Source organism: Antechinus flavipes, chromosome 4 (genome assembly GCF_016432865.1).
Source record: "Antechinus flavipes isolate AdamAnt ecotype Samford, QLD, Australia chromosome 4, AdamAnt_v2, whole genome shotgun sequence".
Classification (NCBI taxonomy): Eukaryota; Metazoa; Chordata; class Mammalia; order Dasyuromorphia; family Dasyuridae; genus Antechinus; species Antechinus flavipes.
The window spans coordinates 216,670,478-216,677,735 of record NC_067401.1 but is presented as its reverse complement, the minus strand read 5'-3'; positions in this window follow the sequence as shown (position 1 = coordinate 216,677,735).

Sequence of the window (7,258 nt, the reverse complement as noted above, 5' to 3'; positions counted from 1 at the left end):
AAATGACAGTCAATTCTGATGAATGTGACTCTTTTCAACAATGAGATGATTTATACCAGTTCAAATGATCTTGTGATAAAGAGAGTCATCTACACCCAGAGAGAGGGCTGTGGAAATTGAATGCGGATCACAGCATAACATTCTTACTCTTTTTGTTGTTGTTTACTTGCATTTTGTTTTCTTACTCATTTACTTTCTTTTTTTTTTTTTGACCTGATTTTTCTTGTGTGGCAAGAGAATTGTATCAATATGTTTATACATATTGGATTTAACATATATTTTAACATGTTTAACATAACAAAGGATGAGAGCTGATTCCCATGAAGCCCAAACTGTTTTCACTTCATAATCCTATGGGATAAAAAGTTATATGACTAAGTGATAGAGGTATGGAAATGAGGGATCACCAAATATATATGGTATTCCTAGATACTGGAACAAAGTAACTACTACACCAGGGGACCATCAACAAGTCTGTAGGGTTAACATTTAATTACACTTTTATTTTTTTTTATTTTTATTTAATAATTACTTTATATTGACACTCGTTTCTGTTCCGATTTTTTTTCCCTCCCTCCCTCCACCCCCTCCCCTAGATGGCAAGCAGTTAATTACACTTTTAATAAGGGATTGTTACAGGAAATCTTCCAAAGGAAGGAATAACACTGCTTAGCTGGAGATGAATGGAAGACCTCTATCTAAGTCATAGTTGTGATGGCTAATCAGGGAGAAAATATGATAACAATGCATAGATATAATGAATTTTGGGAAAATGGTATATAGCAATAAGAAATTATGGCAATTTTTATATTGGTTATCATGGAAAAAGCCAAATGGAAGCTCTTGGAGTTGCCAAAACCATCTTGAACATTCTAGTTAATATTAAACAATACTGAAACTAGAAAAAAGGGTTTTACAAGAAACTATTCTCTCTACTAGAATAGAAGAAATAATCCAAATCTAACTTTTGTTCTTTTCCTAGGAAGAAATCTCACTTTCTACAAGTCTATACAATTGATCCTGGACCATACTCCAACCAACACATGAATAACCTTTCTCTCCCCCACATACTTAAATTGATTTCACTTTTATTCAGTAATAGTTTTAAGAATATATGTCCTATATCCAGTCCTAACCTAACAATGATGAAATTGCTATCTTAGATCTCTCTTGAGCTGCAACTGTATTTGTTGAAGTTCCCCATGGGACACATTTCTCAAGTTTGTATGGTCATATGTCAGTAGGGCTACATGTATGGTTGCATATCATTGCAACAGACAAAAGACAGCACAATTTAACTTTCCATTTTTATTCTTTTGTACTTCCTTCTGAGGTAGCATTTCTGCTCCTTCTTTCAGAGTTATGTGTTTAATTGGTAGGGAGGCGTGGTGGTATCTTTGATTCCTTCTTTTTGATTCTCACTTCAAAGTTTTCTGGCCTTTTGATTGGTCATGGCCTTGCTTATGGTATAGTCCCATAGCATATAGCCTAGACGTGCAAAATACCTTATCTTATAAAAGATGGGGCCCTTTTAGAAATACATCAGGAATTTTGCCAAGAAAGTGAGAGCTTTACACATGTTTTTCACCTAATGATATACACATTTCTGTTGCTCAGTAGGTTAGGGGGTATTTCCCAAATGAAGGTTATGTCTTTGAGGTTGCATCACATGTATAAGAGCTTTCTTAAATTGCAGGGTATAATGGAATGTTTATACAAGCAATCATTTATAGAAATCCTAAAGGGGGTTTCTAAAACAAGGGTACTCACCTGTTGCTACAGGTGAGCTATTCAAACCTTCCATATCCTGGGGCCAATCTGACAGTTGCTTTTTGAGCCATCCCAATACACCCACTCATATTTTGAATGATTGATCTTGGACTTTGCTTTAATGTCATGCATTTCAAATTCAGTTAGCTATTGTAAGAGGTAATCCTCATGTTTACTTATGATGAGATGCAACAAGGGTAGAATCAAAATATTTGGCAACAGATTTTATATGGGTGATAAAAATGGAAAAGAGGGATAGGACAACAACATGAGGACTGGCCAGACCCCTATTTTTCTCTATGGCAATAATTTTTATTCCATTTCTCCAGGACCACAATCTCATTGTCATTCTCAACTGCCAAATCTTACTATTTCTACCCCCATGACAAATCTCAAGCCCAAACACTTCTCCGTTCTCCCACCTTGATTCAAATCTTAACACCTTTTGCTAGACAAAAGCTATATTCTTCTATTTAGTCATCCTGCCTCAAGTCTCTCACCACTTCAGTTCATACTCATACAACTGAAAAAGGGAAGATCCTTAAACACAGATCTGCTCTACTCCTCAATAAAATCTACTGCCTCCTCTAACTTCTAGGATAAAATACAAATTCCTCTTTACAACCTGTCCCCAGTCTATTTTCCCAGATACATTGTACTTCATTCCCTTTCTAAATTCTGAGATCCAGCCACTCTAGGCTTTCTCTTATTCTTATTCTCCCATAAAATTCTGTGTCTAATCTCCATGCTTTTTCATTGACCTTATCTCAAGTTTCCTATCTTCTGTAAAGATACAGCTTAAGCACCTCTTCTTACAGCTTTTCCTCATATCCCCAACTGCTAGTGCCCTCCCTCCCTAATTACTTTGTACTTATTTATATTTTCTTGTATTTATTTGTGTATTTATATTCATATACAGATATGTACTTATGGAGAGAGAGGGAGAGAAAAAAAGAAACTCCTAATAGAACATTACCTTCTCAAAAATAAAGATTGTTCCATTCTTTATCTTTGTATCCCTTATCCCTAACACAATAATCAAGGTTTTAATTAATGTTCATTTATTGATTAAAAATGAATAATTGAGAGGATGGAGTGAAGATGGCTGAATAAAGTCAGAAAATTGCTCCAACTTTCCCAGTTTCCCTCAAAAACTACATGAAACCAAACCTCTGAACAGAGTCTGACAGAATAAAATCACTGTCAAGCTCAAGATAGGACTGGAAAAAACTTCAAGAAAAGTCAATCTCAGTGGAATGAAAAGAGTTTCAGCCCAGCTCAGATATACTAGAAAAGCCTATGAGAAGTTTAACCACAGCAAATCAACAACTAAGACCCTTAGTCCTGGCTCAGTAAATGAGCAGATCACTGGGCTGCCTTTGGATCCTGCCCAGAAAGCAAACTCTGGGAAACCAGGCTGTTTCCTGAAAATAGCAAGCTGCAAACAGAAGGAGCACCTATAGTCAAAACCAATGTTCAGAGCTTCACAAGAAGCCTGGGACAGCATATCCTTTAGCCCAGGAGCTGAGCTCAATTATAAAAGTAAAAAAAAAAAAAAAAAAAAAAAAGAGGAAATACCAAAGGAAAAGAAAAAGAAAATGAGCAAGAAATAGGAAAGAACATTGATGATAGGAAGCTACTATGGCAACAGGGAAGATGAGGACAAAATTTCCACAGAAGAAATCTCAGAAATATGAAATGGTCTCAGGTCCAAAGAGACTTCTTGGAAGTGCATATAAAAGACATTAAGAGGCAAATAAGAGAGAAGAAAAAATAGAAAAGAAATGAGAAGTATGCATGAGAGAGTCAACAGCTTGGGAAAGGAAGGGAAAAATTGACTGAAGGAAACAACTCCTTAAAAAATGCGATTAGATGAAGCTAAAAAAGAAATCTGTTGAAGAAAAAAATAACCTTCAAAAGTAGATTTAATCAAATGGGAGAAATACAAAAGCTAATTGAAGAAAATCACATATTAAATTGTAGAATGGGGCAAATGAAAACTAATGATTCTATGAGAGAGCAAGAATCAGTCAAACACACTAAAAAGAATGAAAAAATGGAAGAAAATGTGAAATAGATAATTGGAAAAACAGCCAACCTGGAAAATAGATCCAGAAGAAGCCATTTAAAAATTGTTGGACTATCTGAAGGCCATGACCAAAAAAGAGCCTGGATAACATTCTTCAAGAGATCATTAAGGAAAACTACCCCAATATTCTAGAAACAGAGGGAGAAATACCCTTTGAAAAATACATCATTCACATTTCAGAAAGACATCTCACAAAGAAAACCCCAAGGGACATTGTTGCAAAACTCCAGAAGTACAATCTCAAGGAAAAAATCCTGCAAGCTGATAGACAAAAGCAATTCAAATATTAATGAACAATCCGGAATACCATATTCTGGAAGGCAAAGGATCTGGGGTTACAACCAAGAATTAACTACCCAGCTAGACTCAGCATCATCTTACAGGGAGGGTAACAGATCTTTAATGAAGTAAGAGACTTTCAATCATTTTTATTGAAAAAAAAACAGAATTAAACAGAAAATTTAATCTACAAAACACAGGACTCAAAGTAGCATAGAAAAATAAATAAATGAAAATGTATTATTTTAAAATTAAACAATTTGCATCCTTAGATGGAAAAATGATATTTGTAACACATAAGAACTGTATTTGACACTGGGGCAGAGGAGGACATCACATGGATAGAAAGAGTTGTGAATGGAATCTGATATGATGACATCAAAGAAAAAGATATTAAGGGATGGAAAAGGTCTGTAAAAAAAGAAAGCGAAGTTTAATGGGATAATTATCTCACATCAAGAAGCCCAAAAGACGTAATATAATCCAGGGAAAGAAGGGAGGGGCATGAGCATTGTCTGATGCTTGACCTCATCAATTTTGGCTCTAAGAAAGAATAACTTAATCATGCAATTGAGTATAGAAACTTATCTAACCCTATAAAGAAGTAGGAGGAGAAAGAGGAAAGAAAAGGGAAGGACAGGATAGAGGGAAGGGCAGAAGCACTAGAAGAAAAGTTAAGAAAAGGGGTGATAGAAAATAAGGTAGTGGGTGGGGTGGGTTAAAGAAAAACACTACTAAGAGAAAGAGGAAAGGGAGATATGAGATATAGTAGTGGGGGTGGGTAAAAAACACTACTAAGGAGAGGATGGAAAGAGAGAACAAAAGTATATACAAGGGAGAAAATTGAATGGACAGAAATACAGAGCTGGTAATCATAACTGTGAATACAAATGGATTAAACTCTCCCATAAAACTGAAGCAAATAGCAGAGTGCATTAAAACGGACTCTTACACTACACATATGACACAGACAGACACATACAAAGTAAAGGTAAAAGTCTAGAACAGGATTTATTATACTTCTGCTGAAGTAAAAAAAAAAAAAAGCAGGAGTAACAAAAAATGAGTAGGTGAAATATTACTATTAAAGGAGCAAATGAATATTGAAAATATATAAAAGAGAGGGGACAAATGATATAGTTAGGTTATGGAGAAATGGAATTGGAGATTTAGTGGGAGCCATTAATTAACATCATTTGATGATATTAGAAATGAGACTTAGAAATGGAAGGGATCTTCAAGGGTATTTAGTCCTAATCCCCTTTCAGCCAAGATCATGCAGCCCATAAATGACAGTTAGAAATTAGTCCTATGATTACAATCCTTTAATATACAACCCTGTCTCTTAATATAATACAATATATTGTAACAGTGAATAAGACAGATCCAATAACAGAGTAAAGTTACAAATCCAGATTACTGTAAAAGAAACAAAGAAGTAAATGAATATAAATGAGGGATAGACCAGTTTTGGCACAAGGAATCAGAGGTGGTATTTGAGTTGGACCTTGAAGAATGGATTACAATTCTACACATAGAAATAGAGAAAAGAACGTTGTAGAGGGAATGATATGATCAAAGATACAAAAATGAAATGCTCAGGATAAGTCTGAGGAATGGTGAATAATTCAGTTTGATCTCACTATTCAGAGTATAAAGGAGATGGGTGTGAGTAAATGTAAAAGGTAGATTATAAAGAATCTTTAATACCTAAGAAATCTATCAACTTTTTTTTTTCTTTCAATAAACAAGAAAAGAGATATCCAACATAAGCTCTCTGAGGATAGGGACCATATTATTTATTTATTTATTTTTTTGGTATCCCTAGAACCTCTCTTTAAGGAGATGGTTAGTAAATCCTTATGGATTGAGTGAATGGTTTCCTACAGAATAATTAAGTAGTAATTCCACTTCCCTGATCCTATATATCAGCTCACATTACTTAAACATGCACAGAGAATGGGAATACCTTGGATGGTGGCTATGTGCGTCAAGAGAAATCAAAGATTCACATGAATTGATATAAAATGAAATCAGAATCTAGACAATTTATAAAATGAAATAACAATGAAACAACAACCAACTATGAAAGATTTAAGGATTCTGTTGATCCTTATCATGATAAGGATAAACCATGATTCCAGAGAACCAAAGATGAAGAATGTTATATCCTTTTTACATATGTTTTTGGACATGACCAATGAAGGAATGTTTTAGGAGAGGGGCAGGTAGAAAGGAGAGAAAATAAAGTATTTTTAAAAATTTCAAAGAAGAATATAGATTGTTTTTTACTCTTTGGTGATGTAATACAGTATCTTTAAAAAAGCAAGCTTGTTGTGTACAGTTTAGTCATTTTATGTACTCAAAGGATCTGAAACCATGAACTGCTCATCAAATCCATTCTACTATTGTAGAAAAGGTATAATTGGCTTCTTATGTTCCCAGTTACTCTTTGTGTAATTTTCAAGACCAAAGTCCCTTTCTTGAACACCATTCTATTTTACATATAGTCTCCCATCTTTTCTCCTCCTCTTGCCTTCCTTTTATTCCTCTATCTACTACTTTAAACAATTCCCTTCCCTTCTTGACCTCAATTTCCTTAAAATAAAGTTTTCTGACTAGATGAACTCAGAGTCCCTTTCTAGCTCTAAATTTATCATCCTGTCTATGATACATAGGGTTTATAGTCTCTAGAACAATGGTAGTAATATCCCTTTTTATTCTTCTTTGGTCAAACTACATCTGGGATATTGTTTTTATTTCCTATTGGTATATTTAAAAAATTGACTAGGGGAATCAAATAAAAGCAATCAATCAATGTCATATGACTATTAGCTGAAGAAACTGGCACCAGTGGGCTGTAAGAACAGAAGACTATGGAGAAGGGAGAAATGACAAGGGATAGTATGGAAGATTAGAAAGAATAGTGATTGGAATCAGAAGACCTTGTTTTGAATACTGACTTTTCCATGTACTAGCTCAATTGCTACCTATCCCTAATCATTGAATGGGTGCTGCCTCAGTCAAACTGAGACCTGTTGAAGACCTTAATTAAAAAGCTCAAAGTCTCCCATTGTATCCAGGACCACCTCATGAGGACTAGAGGTCACTTCTAGTCCT